Raw genomic sequence first — 24,518 nt, forward strand, 5'->3', positions numbered from 1 at the left:
AATTTGATGTTTAATCGGCTTTTCCTGAATGTCTTCTTATTATCCAACATTTTCACTTATCTAACGTTCTGCCGGCCCGTTTATGTTGGATAAGTGAGACTCTACTGTATATGCGCACATATGTAATATACACACATGCACTATATACACACATATGCACTTTATACATACATAGGTAAAGGTAAAGGTTTCCCATGACGTTAAGTCCAGTCATGTCTGACTCTGGGGGTTGGTGCTCATCTCCATTTCTAAGCCAAAGAGCCAGCATTGTCCATAGACACCTCCAAGGTCATGTGGCCAGCATGACTGCATAGACTACATGTACACACATATATGAACTATATTTACACATGTACTATATATACACATATACAGTAGAGTCTCACTTATCCAACATAAACGGGCCGGCAGAACGTTGGATAAGCGAATATCTTGGATAATAAGGAGGGATTAAGGAAAAGCCTATTAAACATCAAATTAGGTTATGATTTTACAAATTAAGCACCAAAACATCATGTTATACAACAAATTTGACAGAAAAAGTAGTTCAATAGGCAGTAATGCTATGTAGTAATTACTGTATTTACGAATTTAGCACCAAAATATCATGATGTTTTGAAATCATTGCCTACAAAAATGCATTGGATAATCCAGAACGTTGGATAAGTGAAACTCTACTGTATATACACATGTAATATACACACATATGTACTATCCACACATGTACTATCTACAGACATATGTACTACACACATATAGTACACATATATATGTACTATATACATATATGTATGACACACATATGTACTTCGCACATGTGTACTTAGACAAACATGTACTACACATATGTACTATAGACACATATACTATATACATATATATACTGCACACATATGTACTATATACACATGTATTACACACATATGTGCTAACCCCATATGTACAATACATATACACACATACTACTATATACACACATACTACTATACACATGTAATATATACGCATATAAGCACTATACTCACATGTACTACACACATATGTGCTACACCCATATGTACTATTCATATACACACATGTATTATATACACATATGTACCACACACACACATGTACTATATACACACACAATTCCCCTCATATGTATGAGGGGACTGCTTATAATTCTAGATAGGGGTGTGTGTGTATAGAGAGAGAGAGAGAGACATACAATTCCCTAAAAATGTATCTATATTACTTTTGATTATCCACTCTGTGGATTGTGGATAATGGGAACTGCAGCCTAACAGCCCTTGTGACACTGAGGTTGGGGAAAGTTTAAAGAACATTTCAAAGAGTCAGACCTCATATCCACAAGCCTCGTATCTCAATTCAGACCCCACTCTAAACAGAACAAACTGCAGCCTTTAGATACTACTGGATCCCAACTCCCATCATGATGTGCAATGTAGTCCAGCATCTGGAGGGGCACATAGAATGACATGGTGGACTTTGAGTTTGACACATGTGCCCTATTGCATATCAAAGTCATCAAAGTGGTGTCAAACTACATGAGTTCTGCAGTGCAGATGCACCCTTCATCTATGAAAGCTTATGCTACAACTTATTTCAGTATGTCTCAATGGCGCTGCTAGATCCCTTTGCATATTGATCCAGATTAACACAGTTACATCTTTGAACGCTACAAGTTATTATTATTATTAATTATTATTATTTAATTATATCCTGCTTTTCTCCCGTGGGTGGGATTCAAAGTGGTGTGCAACATATAAAATTCATACAAATACATCCTACGGCAATACATAATCAGATTAAAACATCATATCCTAATATAAAAACCCAATTAACATATCAAATAAAACAATTAAAAAAACTTGCAGCAAGCACCATTTACAGATATCCATAACCTCCAGCCACTGAAGTTATTTTACAAGTTGAGTTGAACTACAACTCTGGAGACCAGGGTTCACATTCTGGTGACCTTCTCAGCCCCAGAAAACCCCATGATAGTTTCAATTGAAGGCTCACCATAAATTAGAAATGTCCAAAAAGCATTCAACATGAATCCTTGATCCAGAAGTGTTTGGGTTCCTTTCAAGTACACATATAACACAAGGATCAAGGACAGACAACTTTTCAGATGCTGTTGGACTACAACTCTAACAAGGGGATATAAATATAGTCTGATTGATAGATTGAACTCCCACAATCTGTATTTATTATTTTATTTACTACATTTATATGCCGCCCTTCTCACCCCGAAGGGGACTCAGAGCGGCTTACAAATTAAATTTACATACAATATTATATTAGCGTAGTACAATACTGGTAATAAATTACTACCCTGTTTCCCCTAAAATAAGACATGCCCCAAAAATAAGACCTAGTAGAGGTTTTACTGAATGGCTAAATATAAGGCCTCCCCTGAAAGTAAGACCTAGCAAAGTTTTTGTTTGGAAGCATGCCCACCAAACAGAACACCAGATCAGTAAATGTATGTACCATAGATTGTAGTACATGGAAATATTACTAGTTATAAGAAATTCTTGATAGGATTCACAGTTTGTCTGGTTATGCTGGTTTTTGATGACAACAACTGTACAGTATATAATAAATGTTCATTTTTTTGTCCAACAATACATGTGAATTTTTCTTCATGGAAAAATAAGACATCCCCTGAAAATAAGACCTAGAGCATCTTTGGGAACAAAAATTAATATAAAACACTGTCTTATTTTCGGGGAAACACGGTATATTGTACTGTATCAATATATTGTAATATTATTAGTAATATTACATGTAAAATATAATATATAATTAATATTATTATATTGTATTATTAGTATTATATCGTATTACCATATAATATTATGAATATTATATGTATATACAATATGTTATTGTTATATATTATTGTAAATTATATTGTGTGTATATATATATATAAACACACACACACACATATGTGTGTGTGTGTGTGTATACATATATACACACATATATAAAACATATATATATATATATATATATATACACATATATATAAAACAATCTGTAGCTACCATCCAGTTATGTTTCAGTACACTATAAGAAGCAAGAGACACCACTGTTGATGTACAGTAGAGTCTCACTTATCCAAGCTAAACGGGCCGGCAGAAGCTTGGATAAGCGAATAGCTTGGATTATAAGGACTGATCAAGGAAAAACCTATTAAACATCAAATTAGGTTATGATTTTAAAAATTAAGCACCAAAACTTCATGTTATACAACGAATTTGACAGAAAGAGTAGTTCAATACGCAGTAATGTTATGTTGTAATTACTGTATTTACGAATTTAGCACCAAAATATCACGATATATTGGAAACATTCACTACAAAAATGGCTTGGATTATCCAGAGGCTTGGATAAGTGAGGCTTGGATAAGTGAGACTCTACTGTATTTGTGTATTGCTGGGCTTGGTCCCCATATGAGCCGCCATGAGTATCTTCGAGGAGATGGGGCGAGATACAAGAATAAAGTTATTATATTATTAAGTGTCTTCAGGATCAAATTGCATATGGGCCATTTACAGGGTAGAATAAATGCATTACTGCTCCCAGGATTCCATATCATTGACCCATGGCAGTTAATGTGACATCATACTGCATTCATTCTGTAGTGTAGATGCACCCTTCAACACATTTCCAAGGAAGACTACATAAGAGTGAACCTCCCTTGGCTCCGTTTCCCATATTCAATTGTTTCACTGTAGCATTATATCCTGAATTGATGCATGTTTACTAACAATAATGCTTGGTTTGTTTTTGTTTTGTAAAGAGGATACTTTCAATTGGGACAGTTAACTTTTGGGATCGCTGTCTTAAAATTCAAGTGAGCTTGCTTTTGTTCCTGCCTTCTTCTTATTTATTTGAACGGGAGAGCTTTTCTTTCCTGTTCAAGCATATGCTTTCCAATGCTCCAAGTCTGAAGCTTCATCTAAGGCAGTGGTTCTCAGAAGTTTTTGGCCTACAACTACCAGAAATCCCAGCTAATTTTCCAGCTGTTAGGATTTCTGGGAGTTGAAGGCCAAAAATATCTGGGGACCCCAGGTTGAGAACCACTGATCTAAGGATATATCTACAGTGTATAATTAATGCAGTTTTAAAGATATTTTTAAAATACTTGATTTTCGGTCATTATTTTTATTTATTTTCATTATTTTTTGATTTTGTCATTTTATATAAGGGACACCATCTGTCTTTATAAAAGTATGTATGCATATATGTATCAATGCACGTTTGTACCACAAAGACTGTTGCTAGGTAAAGTGGCCCTCTGCGATGTCACTGGGTTGCCTGTTGCTAGGTGAAGTGGCCCACTGTTGTCATTAGTAAAAATGGTGACATGTGTATGGAAGGAAAGGAGGGAAGAAGGAAGGAGGGAAGGAAGGGTGGGAAAGAAAAAGAGAGGGAAGAATAAGAGGGGTGAAGAAAAAAGGATAGAAGGAAAAAGGAAGGATAAGAAACAAAAGGGGAAAAGGTATGAGGGAAGGAAAAGGAAGAAAGAAGAAAGGAAGAGAACGCAGCAGTCCCGACAACACTTGGGCAACACCGAGTATATACGCTAGTCGTATATACTGCAGTGGTTCTCAACCTATGGGTCCCCAGGTGTTTTGGCCTACAACTCCCAGATATCCCAGCCAGTTTACCAGCTGCTAGGATTACTGGGAGTTGAAGGCCAAAAGATCTGGGGACTCACATGTCGAGAACCATTGATATACTGTGACTTGGACATCCATGAATTTTGGTATACAAGGGGATACCAAACTTCCACAGACACCAAGAACTAACTACCATTCCTTAGTGATGCTGCATGGAGTTTCTAGGAACGGAAGATTGAACATCTGTAGGGCCTCTGATTTAGGAGGTTTTGGAGAGCTTTGAAAGCAGGCCATAGATGGAAGTTATGGAGCTCTCCAGATGATGCTCAGTTTGCAACTCCCACCAGTCCTAGCTATTACAGGCAATGGAAACTAATGCTAGGTGTTGCAATTCAGCCACATGTGGAAAGCTGCACGATGTCCATCCCTGGAGTAGACAATCCACCTTTTCGATAGACCAATGGCATGATCATCATAAGATACCATGTGCCCATGTGTAATCCACTTAATCGTCTTCAAAACGGCGATCCCTTTCTAACGTCTTGTGCACAAATAGCTCCTGTGTTGCCATTTTTCGCCCAGGAAATAATTTGCGGAGACACTTTTGTCAATGGAAATCCTCCGGTGGGAAGGGCCTGATGCCACTTTATTGGGCCCCAGTGCTATTAATGAGACGCTTTATTGAGAAATAGCGTGCGTTTGATGCAATGCATCATCTCCGGGTTGGAAACGGCAGACCCACTTGGTAGTTGGGGGGGATGAAACGCAAGATGGAGAGCGTGGCAAATGTTCTCTTCTTTAAAATTCATCACACCAAATGCTGGTTCAAATTGCCCCAGCTGTTAACGCTGGGACCATTACAGTAATGGCCTTCTGCAAATGAAGGAGAACTAACACACACACACACACACACACACTTTATTACCAGAGGGGTAATTTTCTCTTCATCTGTAATAGCAGCGGAGCCCTCGTATTGATCAGCCCATCAAGATACTAATCCTCTGTAAAATTACTTGTTATAACTGAAAATGTGTTAATCCAAATCAGCCTGCGTCCTGACTTTCTGCTGGCTATTGAATACCCGGCCATTAGATGGTTTATTTTTCATGATTTAAAGCCTTTAACCATTGATAACAGTTGGATCTTCTTTAGCGCGAACAGGCGCTTAATCTTCTCTTATAGCCCAAGGATGTCTTCTGGTTTTAAACCGAACATCAGCCACTTAATTAAGGAGCAATGGCTGTCTCCTCCTGCCTTGAATTATGTCGGCGCGTTAGGTTGCTCAGATTTATTAAGAGGCTTATGGTGTAAAGCTGGACGTAAAACTGTCTGTGTGTACGTGTTTGTGTTTATGGCTTGGTGTGCTGTAATGAAGCCAGGATGGTACCTACGTATATATTTAAGTGTCGGCAGGTACAAGGCTTATCAGCAAGTTCAGACTATGTAAGGTGCTTGCTTCTATCTTTTGTTTATTGCAGGCTTCTCTCATCTCTTGCTAACGTGTCTCCCATGATAGAGGTAGAACATGACTTATCCATGACCAGAAATATTTGGAATATTGGATTTTGTGGGATTCTAGAATACTCATATTTACATATGCATACATAAAGAGATATCTTGAAGATGAGGCTCAAGCCTTTATCAGAAATGCATTTGTGTTTCATACATAGAGTCATCCATCTAGAGAACCTAGAGATTTCTAGAGAGAACACCTCTAGGAATCTCTAGATCTTCCAATGTGATTCTGCATTCAGCTTCTAACCATAGAGCCATGCCAAAATACCTAGAAATTCTCAGAGAAGTGTTCTTTCAGGTTCAAAAATAACAATAGCTTTATCCATGGGTTTTCACTTTCTCAGGGGTCCAGAACCCCAAATGCCAGTGAATATATAGGGCTGACTATCTAACCTGAAGATAATTTTATGCAGTATGTTAAGTAATGTTGTGCATGGAACACAGCTTGTGTGCATTGAGCCATTAGGAGAAGACTTTGTCTTAGAGCAACTGCAACAAATTGGAATGTTTTAATAACTTGAATGGAGCCCTCAGATGGCGTAGTGGACAAAGTGACTTGAAGGTTGGGTTGCTGACCTGAAAGTTGCCAGGTTCGAATCCCACCCGGGGAGAGTGCGGATGAGCTCCCTCTATCAGCTCCAGCTCCATGCGGGGACATGAGAGAAGCCTCCCACAAGGATGGTAAAAACATTAAAACATCTGGGCTTCCCCTGGGCAATGTCCTTGCAGATGGCCAATTCTCTCACTCCAGAAGCGACTCAAGTTGCTCCTGACACACATACACACACAAAAAAACTTGAATAGTGGTGAGTTGTTGAAGAAATGTAAAAGTGGTGAAGCAAAAGGAATAACTGATTATCTAATAGTCTAATGTTGGTTTCTTTTAGAATGGTTAATGTGAGCCTTTAAGTCAATTCTGACATATGGTCACTCTATCATAGGGTTTTCTGAGGCTGAGAGTGTGTGACTCACCCAAGGTGACTCAAAGGTGTTTACATGGTTGAGTAGAGAATCAAATCCTGGTCTGCAGAGTCATAGGCCCCATTTACACTGCCATATAAATGCAGTTTGAAACTGCATTATATGGTAAGTGTGTAATGGAGTTCAATGCAGTTCAACTGCATTATGTGGTTTTACATTGATCATTATATGGCAGTGTAAATGGGGCCATAATCCAATGCTCAAGACACTTTACCATACTGGTTTTCAATAGACCCATTGAATTATGGGAATTACATGAGAGTTGGCTTCCAAGCATCCATTGTTTCATTGTGTCTGCCCTAGTAGAAACTAAACATTGGGTTTATCCATTTTGTTAGCTCTAACAGGTTTTCTTTCATGAATCTGTGACCCTACAATCTTTCCTTAAAATATTCTGTGTTTTGTTCTCTCTGAATTTTGCTCAGCTTCATTTTCCCTTTTATCCGGGGCTCATCCCACCCTTTTTATTTAAGGTGATGAAGTTACCTCCGTGCAACCGCTATCATCACCTCTGCCCTCAGCTAATCAAATACTTTCGCTAGAGGGAAGCATTTATCTCCTACTTTCATTATTATTATTTTCGTAGCTGTAAAGATATATATATGTCAGGAGGAGGCTGTAACAGTGAAACGAGGTATTGATCGGCTGTATTTGGCAATTTCTTTCCACCTTGCCATCGATATCATGTCAGGCTGACTGTACTGTGGTTGACCTCACAAATAGCTCTTTATGTTCCCATTGGATTCAAATGATATACTATGCTGAAAACTAAATCAATGGATGATTATAAAGTTTTGAGTATTATTTCATAACCTCGAGGCAATCGGTGCTCCATGCACTGAATACTTGAAATGATGTCTCGCGTGATAAAGTAGATACTGCTGTTTTTTGAAGAGCTTCATCCAGTTCTCATCTGAAGCATGTTCGGCGTGGGGAGGAACTTTGCTTAATGCCACTCTATATGTAATCCTATGCATTTTAATCAACACGTCAAGAGGAAGGTTGGGGTAGAGTTTGGTTCCCTGGGATTTCTAAATCTGAAAAGGTCCATATGGATGGCTGTGATACCTAGTTGGTGGTTTAATGCACACAAACTTTGCTCTGTTCCCAGAATTATTTAAAACATTGTACAAAAAAATGTCAGGCTATGTATGTAAGAAGCATAAATGTATTTAATGTTTAGACTTAGAACATACTTAGTCCTAATCTTTTTTATACTGGTTTTAAACCATTTCATTGGATGTGTTACAATAGCAGATTCCCAGATTAGTTTAATGTTTACACCTTATTTTATTCTTTTGGTTATTTAATATTTAATGTTTATTTTACTTCAGTGATATTTGTCTTTACTGTTCTAATGTAGCACAAATCCTAGGTAAATTCATACTACCTATTTTTTATATTAATACTGAAATCTGAAATATATACAGAAACTCCAAGATATCTCATTATCTGTGAATGAGCACATGTAGGTATTCCACTGTGAAAAAATTCAATATAAAGTAGAGTCTCACTTATCCAACACTCGCTTATCCAACGTTCTGGATTATCCAACGCATTTTTGTAGTCAATGTTTTCATTACATCGTGATATTTTGGTGCTAAATTTGTAAATACAGTAATTACTACATAGAATTACTGCATATTGAATTACTTTTTCTGTCAAATTTGTTGTTAAACATGATGTTTTGGTGTTTAATTTGTAAAATCATAACCTAATTTGATGTGTAATAGGGTTTTCCTTAATCCCTCCTTATTATCCAAGATATTCGCTTATCCAACGTTCTGCCGGCCCGTTTATGTTGGATAAGTGAGACTCTACTGTAGTTCTCATCTTGAGCATTTCAGCTAAGGGATACTCAACCTGTGATGATGGATCTCTTAGCTCTCCTGTATATCTCATCTCCCAGCTTCAAGGGTGATGCTACAATATTCTGGTATTTTGGGAGAAGGAAATAAACTTCTCCCTGTCCAGAATTTTCACATTATATCTCATTCTACATCAGTGGTTCTCAACTTGTGGGTCCCCAAGTGTTTTTGCCTACAACTCCCAGAAATCCCAGCCAGTTTACCAGCTGTTAGGATTTCTGGGAGTTGAAGGCCAAAACATCTGGGGACCCAAAAGTTGAGAACCACTGTTTTACACACTTGCATCATGCCATTTATTTAAAAGTTAAAGAGCCTCCAAACTTCCATTGTAATGTTTTGCATTCCTTTGAGCATTTTGGTTGCCGATTTGGTTGCTGACTCTCCTTGGGATCTTTCCACACAGTAGATTCTGTGTTCCTTGATGTCTTGAGGAATGCATCTACACTGTGGAATTAATGCAGTTTGACACCATTTTAACTGCCATTGCTCAATGCTATGGATTCCTAAGATATGTAGTTTAGTGAGATATAACTAGCACTCTTTGGTAGAGAAGGCTGAAGACTTTGTCCTATTAGAACTCCATAGCGCTGGGCCATTACAATTGAAGTGGTCTACAGTATAAATTCTATAGTGCTCCCAAGGTCTCCCAATACAAGACCTGATATCTTCCTTTTCGTTCTATATAATACTGTTTTAGCTACATATGACTTTGTATATTGAATCTCCAACTGATATATAGTATCAGAACTGAGAAAAATACCAGCAACAGAGGGAGAAAACTCATACACTTGTCACGTAACTCAGTTAGGATTTTCACTCCTCCGTGCATTTCCATCTTTAACTTATAGGAATGGTTGGTGTGCTATTTATTTGAAAGTTCATAAAGGGTGAGGTTTTGTGTGCTTTCTCAAATATAATGCCTGGCGTACCTTGGATTGCGCTAAAGCGCTGCAGATGTTGACGTTCATCTAATAAACAAGATGCCCTCCCCTCCCGCCTTGAAGTATTTTATATGTAAATGCAGGCAAAACTAAATGAGTTCACATCACTTAAAGGTAAATAACAAACCTACCGCTCATGAGTCGCAACTGATTTTAAAATAATGTAGGCATGTATTATGCCAAATAACATAGCTTTGCGTTTGATCATTGTAACTCTTTTGAAGACGTATTTTGAAATAAATAGTTAAATATTGCCAACGACCAAATAGCTAATTTAAATGATTTTTTTTTGTAACGGCTCAGTGAAAAACATTGTTCTAGTTCTGTAACAAATAAGGTTGTCTTCTGATTGTAATGTGCATTCTCAGGGTACCAAATATGCATATTGGCTGGATTTATAGAGAAGAGAAAAGGGAAAAAGAAAGAAGAGAGGAAGGCTTTATGGTTTTGCATTGTGTCAGAAACTCGCACAAAATTTTTTAGATACAGTGTTCCCTCACTACTTTGCAGTTCACTTTTCGCTGTTTTGTGGTTTTTCAATAAACTCTAAAAGAATATTATAAATTATAAAAAAAATCAATTTACAGCCTAAGGAAGGGAGGAAGGTGAAGCTGAAGGGAGAGAAAAGGAGCCCAAGCGGCAACAGGAGGAAAAGGAGGCGATTTATCAACACATGATTGGTGGATAAAGACTTAAAATAGTGTATAGCTACTGAAATAATGTATACATATTAAAATAAATATAGTTTCCCTACTTTGCGGATTTTCATTATTGTGGGTGGTCCTGGAACATAACCCCCGCGATAAGTGAGGGAATACTGTAAATGCTAGAATGTATTTTTTTACTTTGCTGCCTTTTTGGGCCTATACTGTGATTTTCTCTCAAAAATGGGACTACAAGGAATACACTTGACTATGTTTGTATGTTTTAGTTTTGCAGATTTGATAAAAATATTCTGTCTAGCAGATCTCTAAGTCATGATTCGGTGTTCAACATATGCTGGAAATCTACTGGAAATTGATAGTATAATACTGTAGAAATTTCCAGAGTGTTCTTTGCAGTTGGCAATGTTTAGTCACAGTTTTTCACTTTTGCAGAGGTCCTCTGCCCCTTAACCCAGCAAATGTGGAAAATGACTATACAGTAGAGTCACTTATCCAAGCCTCGCTTATCCAAGCTTCTGGATTATCCAACACATTTTTGCAGTCAATGTTTTCAATATATCATGATATTTTGGTGCTAAATCCGGAAATACATTAATTACAACATAACATTACTGTGTATTGAACTACTTTTTCTGTCAAATTTGTTGTATAACATGATGTTTTGGTGCTTAATTTGTAAAATCAGAACCTAATTTGATGTTTAATAAGCTTTTCCTTAATCTCTCCTTATTATCCAAGATATTTGCTTATCCAAGCTTCTTCCGGTCCTTTTAGTTTGGATAAGTGAGACTCTACTGAACTGCAGCCAGAAGATCATGTCCACAGGATGTAGATTGCTGCAGGACCTGCCTGTTATAACATTGGAGAGCCCATTTTGTATCATAGTTAAATATTGGGATGTGGTTTAAGAATTTTAATTTCAAGTCTCCACTTTGATATCAAACATATAGGGTGGCCTTGGATCAGTCACCATTTTCCCCTGTTCTCTATCTTCTTCTCTTCATGTTCCTCACTTCTCTCACTTGAGCATACTTACCTATCACAAAGTGCCATTTGACCTCGTAATGTTGATTACAAGAAATGTAGTATTCTTACTAATAGTTGTGGTTAATTATTTTCCAAACAAATAGTAAAGTTTTCTGCTCGTTTCATGATATTTAAAAAATGGACTTAAAAAAACACGCCCATGGTTAGAAAAGACAGCTGCCAAAGGGCTCTGCTTAACCGTATACTTTGCATGCATTTATAATCTGAAATGTGGGGGTTGAATATACTTGAGACAGACAGCTTGAATGGCATACTGTCAGTGAATTGGCAGCGGTCTCATTTAGGACCTTTGGAGATGTGTCTGCCTGGACAGAACGAGAGCGCTCCTTCGCCTGCTCTTCCCGAGACATCCTCTCCTTGCTGCTTCGCCGGCGGTATCCAGTGGAGCATGACAGTTGCCCTTCATCGCTGTCTTCTCCGAGCTTAACCTCTGACCCGCCGCTTAGTCGCCGCGCCGCGGTTGGAGCGGCCCGAGATGTTGCCGAATTGACGGGCATCGGCCTGCGGCGTGCTTGTCATCATTTGACTGTCAAAAGTAGCTTGCCATTGGGCCTCCGTCAAGGCTTTGAAACCTCTGTGCAGCGGCCCATAGTACTTAACTCCTAAGGCTGTCAACGGGATGACCAAACTTGCATAGAAAAGGAGGCACATTGAATACATCTTCAACCATATCGTCTGGGCAGCCCTTCTCTCTCTCTTCTTTGCGGCTGGGCTTGTTAAACGTATTCAGATGACTTTCTCCAGGCCAATAGGATAAATGGGTTGCCAGGGCAGTATTTTCTTTTCTTTAAAGAAGCAGTGGAAGGCGCAGTGAACTGTTTTTCTCTTGTGGTCTCAGTTTCAAATAGCGCCGAGATTGAGATTTGAAGCGCTCTTCTTGCCAGTGAAATTCTCAGCTTGACTTGCTATGTCCTATCAGCTTTCCAGCCCCTCCGTATAAGTAGTGAGATACCAGACCGATGGTGCCTGAGGTTAGCTGTCAAAGAGGAATGTTCATTTTGGAGTGCTTTTGTAATGTGATATCAGAGGCAGAGAGAGAAAGGGGTCAAGCGCCTGCGATTTGTAAGGCTTGCAGGGAAAAGAATTTAAACAGTAGAAGGATAGTTTTGTTTCATGTACTGCATCTTTCATGACTTTCTTTTCATCTCCTCTCTGTTTAGATTATTTTCAGAGCTGATTGCCCTGAAATGGGCTCAAATTGGTCCAAGCAGGCTTTGAAAAAAGAAATCCAGGAGCAGAATGTGATAGTTATAATGATTAAACAATTAGAATGAAAGAGCTGATACGGTCTGTGTATAATTTACTTTGTATGCATTCAGAACCATGGAATTAGGTTGAGTATCCCTTATCCAAAATCCTTGGGACCAAAAGCATTTTGGATTTCATAGTTTGGAATGACTGAATTTGTATATAGGTACATAATGAACCATCTTGGAGATGGGACCCAAGTCTAAACTTGAGATTCATTTGTTTTTTATATGTATATACACACCTTAGAGCAGTGGTTCTCAACCTGTGAATCCTCATGTGTTTTGGCCTACAACTCCCAGAAATCCCAGCCAGTTTGCCAGCTGTTAGGATTTCTGTGAGTTGAAGGCCAAAACATCTGGGGACCCACAGTTTGAAAACCACTGCCTTAGAGTGAAGTTCATCTATATATATAAAAGTCAAACTATGTAAGTTGTTTGGTTGGTTTGTACCACAAAGGCTCCTACATGGATTGATGGATCTGGATTAGACTTGGCATACATACCCATCATTATCCAACTTAAAATAATTGGAGAATTTGAACTGAAAAACCACCCATTTCAGGCCCAGAGCAGAAGGAAATAAAAGGAACAAAGTGGATTGGCTGTTGTTGGGTGAAGTGGCCCTCTGTCATGTGAATGGGAAACAAAGATAGTAAAGCAGATTGGTTGTTGCTAAGTGATGTGTAAGAAAGGAAAGGAAGGAGGAAGGAGGAAAAGAAAGAAGGGAAGAGAAAGGAAGGGAGAGGGGATGCCAAAATTCAAGGGAATTGAACCCTAGTCTCCAGAGATGTAGTCTAATGCCCAAAACACTACATTACACCACTCTCTCTCACACATACAATGTCTTATATATTATATGCTTTTTTTTCTTTTTGATCACAATTACCCTCAAAGCCCTAGGGTTCCAGTTGCTGAAATAAAGAAACCCTGCTTCAGGCACATGCAGATTTGTGAAGATTTAATCAGAATTTAGCATCTTCAGCATGCTTTTTCCAGATATCTGGCCCCTAACAGTTGACTCCCAATTTTAGGGGATGAAAAAAAGCCTCCCAGACATAAAAATAGCTCAAAACTACCCAACACAGAGGTGAATTTCCTTGTCATCTCTCCATACCCAAATCAGGACAGTGAATCTGGAGGCTGTACATGATTTGATTTGGGATAGTTTGACGGCACTTTCTGGTTTTACCCATCCCAGAGAACAACCATAGTATAGTCAGTTGGTGTGACTCTTCTCTGTTTATATCCTGTTATTTCTCTAGGATTTCGGAGTGGTTTACATCTCATTTTTCTCTCTCCACTACAGTTGTCAGAGGAAGCGTAGGCTGAGGGAGAAAGAGCCGTTTGGCCCAAGGCTGCTCTTGGATAAGATGGAATTTGAATCTGGACCTTTCTTACCATGAAAACACCTAAATGCTATGAGACTCCAATGCCCATCACCTGCCAGCCTGATTGATAGTGAGGGATGATGCAAGTATAGCTCATCAATGTCTAAAGAGTTTTGTATTTTAATTTCAAATGTTCTGGAGGAGAGGTCTACGGATAACACAAACTGTTAAAAAGATAAACACGTGTATCCTAAAACAATATTAGCCCTGTTTTTGGGTTTATTTGATCTGCTGATTCCAAAAACTGTATCAGTTTTTCCCTATAGACTTTAGTTTTTGAACTACAGAACATACGCTATCTACCAGTCGCCATCTGCTTGCCCATAGAAAATCTTGATAACCATATCTAAGAAACTAGGTGCAATTTTTTAAAATCTGTGCCCCAAATAACCATAGAAATAGGCCTTAAAACCAAGACACCAAGAAAGTTTTGTTGTTGTTGGGCTGTTATCAGCCAGAGAACTGTAATGTCTTGCCAAACTGCAAAAGGCCTAACAACCAAGACACTAAGATTATTTTTGGTTGGACTGTGAAATCATCCAATCCTGAAGTGTCCCTACGCTGTTGTATTTTTGGCCATATCATTTTTCTGTATCAGGAGCAACTTGAGAAACTAAGTCGCTTCTGATGTGAGAGAATTGGTCATCTGCAGGGACGTTGCCCAGGGGATGCCAGGATGTTTTGATGTTTTACCATCCTTGTGGGAGGCTTCTCTCATGTCCCTGCATGGAGAGCTGTAGCTGACAGAGAGAGCTCATCCATGCTCCCCACGGATTGGATTCGAACCAGCAACCTTTAGGTCAGCAACCCAACCTTAAAGTCATTAGTCCTGCCAGCATAAGGGTTTAACCCACTGTGCCATATCATGACTCTATAGAAAAAACAATAGAAGGTAATAGGAACAGAGCAAGACCACATTCCATAGAGCGAGACTCCATCAAGGAAACTCTTGAGTCTATAAGACCTGAGCAGGGCTGCTGAGGATAGGAGGACTTGGAAGTGCCTCATTCATAGGGCCACCATAAGTTAAAGTTGATGGCCATGAGCAACATCAAAAATATCTACCTTACCTTTTTTCCATCATAAAACTCAAGGAGACATACAACAGGGATGAAAAACATCAGGCTTCCAGATGACTTTAAAAACATAGGAGGCTTCTATCCACTATCATTATGTTCAGCCCTTTGCCTTTATATATATACTAGCTGTGCCCGGCCACGCGTTGCTGTGGCGAAGTATGGTGGTATGGGAAATAAAGTACTGAGGAATTGGTGGTAGTTAAGGTCAAGGGTAAAGGTTTTCCCCAGACATTAAGTCCAGTCGTGTCTTACTCTGGAGGTTGGTGCTCATCTTCATTTCTAAGCCGAAGAGCCGGCGTTGTCCGTAGACTCCTCCAAGGTCATGTGGGATGACTACATGGAGCGGCGTTACCTTCCCGCCGGAGCAGTACCTATTGATGCACTCACATTTGCATGTTTTCGAACTTCTGGGTTGGCAGAAGCTGGGGCTAACAGTGGGGGCTCTCTCCACTCCCCCAATTCAAACCTGTGGCCTTTCGGTCCAGAAGTTCAGCAGCTCAGCGCTTTAACACGCTGCGCCATCAGGGGATATTATTTCCTAAAGGTTGTGAATATACAATATTTCTGATTGGTTTTTTTTGTTTGTTGGAGGCAAGTATGAATGCTGCAATTAGGAAAAATGATTAGGATGTAATGGCCTTGCAGCTTTAAAGCCTGGCTGTTTCCTCCCTGAGTGAATTTTTGTTGGGAGGTGTTAGCTGGCCCTGATTGTTTCCTGTCTGGAATTCCCTTGTTTTCAGAGTGGTGTTGTTTGCAATATTTTATGTGCTTCTACTGTCTGTGGCCCTGAGAAAACAGGATTTGCCAGACTTTGATGATGGGAATACTTTGTTGGGAGGTGTTAGCTGGCCCTGATTGTTTCCTGTGTGGAATTCCCCTGTTTATTTACTGTCCTGGTTTTAGAGATTATATTGTTCTGCATTATTCTATCCCAGTAATTATTTCATATTAAAGAAGAATCTCACTTATCCAACATTCGCTTATACAATGTTCTGGATTATCCAACGCAGTCTGCCTTTTCATAATCAATGTTTCTGTAGTCAGTGTTTTAAATTCATTGTGATATTTTAGTGGTAAAATTGTAAATACAGTACAGCAGAGTCTCACTTATCCAACATAAACGGGCCGGCAGAACGTTGGATAAGCGTATATGTTGGATAATGAGGAATTAAGGATAACCCTATTAAACAGCAAATTAAGTTATGATTTTACAAATTAAGCACCAAAACATCATGTTAGACAACAAATTTGTCAGAAAAAGTAGTTCAGTACACAGTAATGCTATATGTTAATTACTGTATTTATGAATTTAGCACTAAAATATCACGATATATTGAAAGCATTGACTACAAAAATGCGTTGGATAATCCAGAACGTTAGATAAGCGAGTGTTGAATAAGTGAGACTCTACTGTAAATACTACATAGCATTACTGCGCATGGAACTACTTTTTCTGTCAAATTTGTTGTATAATATGATGTTTTGGTGCTTAATTTGTATAACGATTACCTAATTTGATGTTTAATTGGCTTTTCCTGAATCCCTTCTTATTATCCAACATATTCACTTATCCTGCCGGCCTGTTTATGTTGGATAAGTGAGACTCTACTGTATATTTCTAATCTTATATTATCTGCTCAGAACTGGATTATATGACGACCCTTCTTCACAGCTGTATAAAATGCACACTGAAGTGGATTATATGGCAGTGTGGAGTCAAGATAATCCAGTGCAAAGCAGATAATATAAGATTATAAATGGGTTATATAGCTGTGTTGAAGGGCCTTGAGTCTACACTGCCATATAATCCAGTGCAAATTAGATAATCTGTGGAAGAAGTCTAAGTGAGGCCTAAATCTGCCTGTCCCCTAACTGAAACCTGACTGTCCCTTGGTTGCTAGGCAACCAAGTGGGCAGAGATTAGCCCTCTAAACTGGCAGCAATTGGATAAAAAAAATTATTGCTCTCCCTCTAATTAGGACTTTATTTTTCTTTTCTTTTTGTTGTATCAACCTTGAGGCGTGGATGATGGGTTGTGTTGTCAAATTTTGAGGTTAGGGGGCCTGTACTTTTGTTGTTTTGTGAATCGCTGTGATGCCATCACTCTTTTATATATATAGATGGAGGGCAATTATTGCAATATAATGAGTGAAGTCCTTTGAGATACACAGAATTGTGGTGACAAGCCTTCCAACTTAATCTACAGTTTTTTTTTAAGTGTGTCCAATTTTTAAACTCTATATAACAGAGGTATAACCGTGTTTCTCCAGTCATGCCATTTGCTCATTTCTACCAGGCATTGCCCATTCTTACCATTCACCCACCCATTTCTAAAAGACCAAAGACACATAGTACTCTGGTGCCTTAAGCATCAAATTAAAGATGATGACTTTTAGAGGAAGCAGCCTTTTGTAAACTACACCGTCCCCGCTCTACAGATGTTGACATGTTAAAAAGGTTAAGACCTTTGTAGTGCCAATCTCCAAGGGCACCCATCCTTGCTTCTCCTCTGGATTTAATGGGATGACAATAAAGTGTCTGCATTAGGTAAAACACTGCATACGACGCCTTAAGAGCCCTCCGCTCTTATCGTCATTTTCCTTTTCAAGTGTAGTTGAGATGTAAACATGTACCAAGCAGAGATGATCTATTCTCTTCTTTGATAAAAAAATAAAGTGACCTGTGAATCATGATTGAATACCCCTAGGCAGATTATATTGTCACTTAAAAAAAGGTATTGGTGTGAGTATATAAAATAATCATAAAAGGGCCAGAATGTTTCTGTTTAGTAGAGAAGTATTTCACATTTCCGCCTGCAGATAAAATATACTCAGGGGTAGAAGCAAGAAATCGGCATTGCCATGCTGACAGGTGCTTTGAAGAAAGAAAAGGAGGGAAAATCAGCAGTTTTTCATTGTGTGAACTCTTTCTATCAAAAGACATGCAGCGTAAGCTTAGAGAGATTCCATCTCTTGACCGTGGAAGTACAAGGTTCAACTTCTCAATTTAACCAAGGTTTTCCCTATATTTGGAGAAAACCAGGGTCTCTGATTTGACTTGAGAAAAGAGTGGATGGATACTCATGAATTGGCTGGGAACATAGACTTGTTCCATTAAGAGGTTTTACTTGAGCATCCATAAATGAAACAGGAGGAAAATAGATTTGTCTCCCATATTATGCATGTTGAAAAAGCATAGATCCATAAGTTTTGCCACTGAAGTAGAAATCATAAGAAAAGTGGTGGCCAATAATTTAAAAAATCACCCCCGGATGCATTTGGCCAGAAACTTTCAAGCAGTCTCTGTTTACATGGGCAAGGTTTCCTTGATCTGGTGCTGATTTTTCTGAATTAAAATGTATGGCAATTCATTTCATGCACAAAACAACCTGTATGCGTTGAACCTTCAAAAATCACTATCCCAGCTACCCATGCACAATTCCATGCACAAATAGAACTAAATAATTCTGTTTGTGCATGGAGTTTTAGAAGGACACATTCTTCTGTCAAAATGTTAACTGATTTGTTAGAGATATCTTCTAATAGTTCTGCTTTGAGTATCCAAAACTCGATGTGTTAAGTACCCAAGGTTGCAACCAACCCTTCACATTCACTGCGGTTGACGTCACAGGATTCCCACAAAAATGAAAAGCCTGGAATTTTAATGTTTTTTGAGCGAATATTGCTAGGAAAATTGAATATAGAACTACAGTGGAGGACCTAGATTTTCTTTGAGAACATTTGAATCAATTCTGTGAATAGTATAAGCAAAAGTCAAATCTGCAAACATGCGGGGCTGACTATATAAATATCTGTGCAAATTCCTAATTGGAACTATGGATTGTCCTATCTATAAGCATTGCTTGGGTTAGAATTAATAGCTGCTTTGATACTGTTTAAAGTGGAAACAATATATGTTTCTTTAAAATAAATAAACTAGAGATTTCACTTTCTGTTTCAAGGAAAGTCTTCAGCTCTTTTTCCCTAAACGAGTGGCTCTCAACCTTTTTTTGACCAGGGACCACTTGACCAGGTACTAGACTCCAACATTAGTACCAAAAGGGTTACGAATCAGCTTTTGGTCAACTTTAAATTTGGTTTGGTTATTTGGGGTGCCGATTCAGAAAATTGCATTGGATAGACCACATCAGCTCTAGTTTCTGATACAGAACATATGCCATCCAGTAGTCGCCATCTGCTTGCCCACAGAAAACCATATTTAATAATCTAGAGCTGATGTGGTCTATCCAATGCAGTTTTCTGAGACAGCACCCCAAATAACCCTAGGAACAGGACAAAAAACAAAGACACTACCAGGCGCCACATGGAACGGATCCGCTCAGAGGGAGGGAGGAGGAGAAGCAGCAGCCAGGAGGCTTGTTGACGCAATTTTCGTGGCTACTCAGCCTATCCCTTTCCAACATCCCTGTTGCCTCTGCACTATAAGAGAGTTTTGCAAGACCGCTTGCAACGGTGTAGTAATAGTAACGGTGAGGCTGCGGACCATATTTTAGTTCTTGGGGGCCACTGGTGGTCCATGGACCACAGGTTGGGAACCACTGCCCTAAACTTTGGCTTGAATAGTGACTGAAAATGTTAGCGAGAAAGCTCTTGGAATATCAGCTGACAGCTAGTATGAGTTTCTGCCACTGTGCTCATAAACTGCATATACCACACCAGTAGTTGTCCATCATGGAAGGTTATAGGGCATATGCCTTCTAGCAGTGGCTTGAAACATGTGTAGTTTAATCCATGTGACACTTTGTATAGCACTGCAACAAATCACAATTATTCCTCCCATAATTGCAGAACGACAGATGGAATGCATAGAAGTAAGGCATTATCCAGCATTCATTTCATTGTTATTTTGCCTCCCTCCCTTTCCCACAAAGTATGTAAATATATACCGGGTGGAATTTAATAGGCTGAAAGTTAAAAGGGGCGCTAATATGTATTGGTGGTAAAAAATCACCGATTAGTATTTCTTAAATATATAAACAATGCCATTACAAAGCAGATGTATTGTTACAGTTGTCACCCCGGCTCTTTAGTATTACTCAATATGCCTCTTGCAATTTTCTCATTTGCAACCGTTATTGGGTAATAGATGAAATGACTTCATCCCCCATTTGCTTTGCTTGAGAGGCTATGAAAACATTAATGTTAATATCATCATGCACTTCGCATATGCGGGTTTTATAATACAGCAAATGGTAACATTTTATGTAATGTTTAAATTTCCGTGGAATGGGATAAATGGAAGTGGCACTCTTCTCGTAATGAATACGGTTTAGGAAGCAGCTGGAGAATGAAAAGAACACTGTTCCAGACCAAGGAACCATACTGTCCCCATAGTGATATTGCTGTATAAGAATAAATGAAACTCATCCAAAGTCACATAGTCAAACGATCTATTTCCTCTCCTGTGCACCTTGGTTGGGCGAAACAAAGAAGTGTGAGCATCCGTTTGATCAACATAATAAAAACCGGTCCACTGCAATAACTGTTAAGTGGATAAGGAGACAGGGAGGGGGGGTTATATGGCACTTGAGAAGGTTGAAATATGCATAAACATTAGAGCTGATAAGCACATTGGAATAATTGATAGGGTGTTTCCATGTTTTATTTCCCTTATAGTACAAAATGAAGAATGGGTCCTGTTAAAAGTACTGTAAATGCCTTGCTCCAAAGTACTGTACGCATTACACTGTATCTGCAGCAGCCATTGCAGACATTATTGGGATCCAGAGATTTTACTTAAAGTGATGTCAATGTTGGATTTTGGCCTAATGTGTTTCCTCTGTTTGTGAATTTCCTAGAAATACCTGGTTACAAACTGTGGCACCATCTGCACTGCCATATAACAAAGTTAAATTCAATTGGCTGGATTGTATGCATCTATGGACCTCATCATATTAAGGCTGGGATTCACCATGCATCATGGCAAATCTGGTGGGGCCCAGCATGGGTGTGGGAAACCCATCACCCCATGCCCCACATCATCCGCCTTCCCCTTCATCCCATCCCACAGAGGGAAGCGTCTGCCGCTTGGCTTCCCCCCATTGTTTTCTATGCAACACAGGAAACCTCCCATGTTGCCGCCATGGTTCCTTACCATGCTTCCACTTCACTGGTGGCATGGCAGAAGTAGATCGACATCGTGGGATGAGAGCCAGCGGATGCCATGTTACAAGTGAAGTGGAAGTGTCATACAATGAGCAATTTTGTCCAACGGATGAGGCTGTACATTGTCATAGAATGCAGTTTTATGCTGTTAAACTGCATTCTGTAACTGTATTATATGCTAGTGTAGATGGGGCCTGTGAAAACAGGAAGGTAGACTAGATGTAGAAGGTAGACACACATATATCAGCTTAATACAAATTGAATGCCATCCTATGGGATTTATAGTTTAGTGAGTTATAGTGGCCCCTTGATATCCACTGGGGTTTGGTTCCAAGGCCATAGATGCCAAAAGCCATGGATGTTCAAGTCCCGTTATATACAGTGGTGCAGTCAAATGTTGTCTTGTGGATATGAAGATAATTATTTGAGAATTTTAGTACTATATAGTTCAGAGCAACCTGCAAAAAGAGCTCTGTAGCTGAGAATTTTAGATATCTCTCCAAACTCTATGCATAGATCCATAGTTTAATGATACCAAATTAATATAAATATGTGACGTGACTACACTGTGGATCAGAAGCAATGAACATGTGATACCTCCAGTTGTTGGACTGAAACATTAATCATTCCTCGTTGATATGAGCTAATGGTGAGAAGTGTTGGTAGTTTTGTCCATCTCTACTCTAGACTATCTTCCAGTCACATCTTCTGTATCCCATGTTGCCAAATGCAGTTGTATGAATCTGCTTAGTCCAGGCATGGGCAAACTTTTGCCCTCCTGGTGTTTTGGACTTCAACTGTTAGGAATTGTGGGAGTTGAAGTCCAAAACACCTGGAGGGCCAAAATTTGCCCATGCCTGGCTTAGCCTGACAGTTTAAGATGAGACCATATCAGCCATTAAATCCCAAGGTTCCTAGAGATATCGATGGCCCTTTTCATGTGTTTGACTATGCAAAGGTAATCATTTTTAATGCCAATAATCTCTTTTGGGGGTTTTGAAGGTGAGAATGGTTCATGTGTCAGACTCCTTAATGTAACCTTTCGATCCTGGATGGCAGGCACCATGTGGATATCCACCTGGACATTTTTGCCCAGTTGTGTTTTTCTAGTTCTTCTGTTGTACTCTTACTTGGCATGGTGCACTAGGCTTTATTGTCACAACCATGTTAGGAATGAGTGAAAACCATGACATTGTTTTTTAATCCAGCTGTCCTGAAACCCATGCCAAAGGAGAGTATAAACAGAAAAAGGTGGGTTGAAAGCACAAAATTCTGTTTTACTGAAGCTTTTCCGGCACTAAGACAACTTTTTGTAGCATGTTCTGCAGCGAAGTGCTGTGAGCGGTGAAATGAGCAAATAAAGTGCATTTGATGCTTTTAGTCCCGTATTTTCGGTGCCTTTTAGCTTCCCTTACAGCTAGTCTCCCGGTTGTTCTCCCCCCGGTTTCTGCTTACTGTAGCAAAATCACATCAAATGCGAGATAACAAAATACTGTCAGGCTGGGATTGTTTTATATGGACAGCATTAGACAGGAGCAGAAAGATCTGGCGCGCTAATAGGCAAACTCACATGAGCGACCTAGTCCATTGACAGATTTTTCCCTTTGTTCTCTCGCTCGACCCACTTTCTGCCAGCGATTTGTGACATATTTTGCAAGAGATCAAATAAGCCCCTGACACCTGATTGCAATGTAGTGCTTGTTTACAGTTGCAGGGGTTTCTTTCTTTTGCTCTTTTTTCTCTCGCTCTTTTTTTTGAAGGACCCTTAGACAAGATGGAAGGTTTTAACTTGAAGTAATTAAATTTGCATCTGGACGGTGACAGGCGCTTCCTTACATATACCTCCCGCTGCGCAACTTTTACCCTAATGGGCCCCCAAGGCACCCAAAGAAAGGCTGAGCACGGGGAGACGGTTACCTTTCCGCGATTCTTACCGGTTATTTGAGTCTTGTCAAGTCCTGCTGTCATGGCGCACGCGGCGTGTAAGCTTCCAGAGGCAGTCGGCTGGGGATGGTTGTAAACAGAACGGTAGGCGAGGTGGAATTTGGGAACGACCCAGGAAGGCATTTCTTTCGTGCTTTCTGCAGAGCTTGGGTCAAAGTCTTCTTAGCAAAGTGCTTTTCCCTTCAATTGTAATCACAGCGAAATGCTTTTGGCTTGGCATCCTATAGATCCAGAGATAGTAGTTGGAGCATGAAAAAGTTACTCTTGGAGTTTCCCATTTTGCATGTCTGCTGGCTGTAGAACACTGGTCAATACACATTTTGGTGCCTCAAATGTTAGATCTGTTTCTGGGTCTATTTGACCTGCTGATTCCAAATATGGTGCCAGATTTCCCCTATCAGTTCTAGTTTTTGAGATACAGAACATATGCCATCTACCACTTATTCATTTTATTTATTTACCACATTTGTAGCCTGCTTTTCTCTACCCCGAAGGGGACTCAAGGTAGCTTACATAGACACTTGTTTAGTGCCTACGAACACATATCAAACATACAATCAAAATATAACAAAATTAAAAATGCATACAATCACATTTAAAACCTAACAATCAATTAAAATCATGCCATCCGGAGTCATAGTCTAAAGTCGTTCCATGGTCAATTGCACGAATTATACGTCTATTATTGCAGTATATTCTTATCCAAAGGCTTAATCCCACAGCCAGGACTTCATTTTTCTTCTGAAGGCTAGGAAGGAGGGGTGCGATCTCATATTGCTAGGGAGGGAATTCCACAGCCAAGGGGCCACCACTGAGAAGGTCCTGTCTCTCGTCCCCGCCAGCCGCGTTTGTGAAACAGGCGGGATCGAGAGCAGGGCTTCCCCAGATGATCTTAATCTTTGAGGTGGTTCATAAGGGATGATATGTTCGGACAGGTAAACTGGGCCACTTTATCTGATCACCCATAAAAAAGCCACAATAAGGGTATCTTAAGAAACTAGAGTGGATGTAGTCTATCGCATGCAATTTTCTGATTTGTAGCCCCAAGTAACCCCAGGAACAGGTCTAAAAA

At 39.3% G+C, this 24,518-nt stretch overlaps 1 protein-coding gene across 2 annotated transcripts in view; it reads left to right on the forward strand.

Moving 5' to 3' along the window:
- fto (FTO alpha-ketoglutarate dependent dioxygenase) overlaps nt 1–24,518 on the forward strand; it is a 326,740-nt gene that overhangs the window by 639 nt on the left and 301,583 nt on the right. The gene's annotated exons all lie outside the window — the stretch shown is intronic.

This window comes from Anolis carolinensis, unplaced genomic scaffold (assembly GCF_035594765.1).
Source record: "Anolis carolinensis isolate JA03-04 unplaced genomic scaffold, rAnoCar3.1.pri scaffold_9, whole genome shotgun sequence".
In the NCBI taxonomy this organism is placed as follows: Eukaryota; Metazoa; Chordata; class Lepidosauria; order Squamata; family Dactyloidae; genus Anolis; species Anolis carolinensis.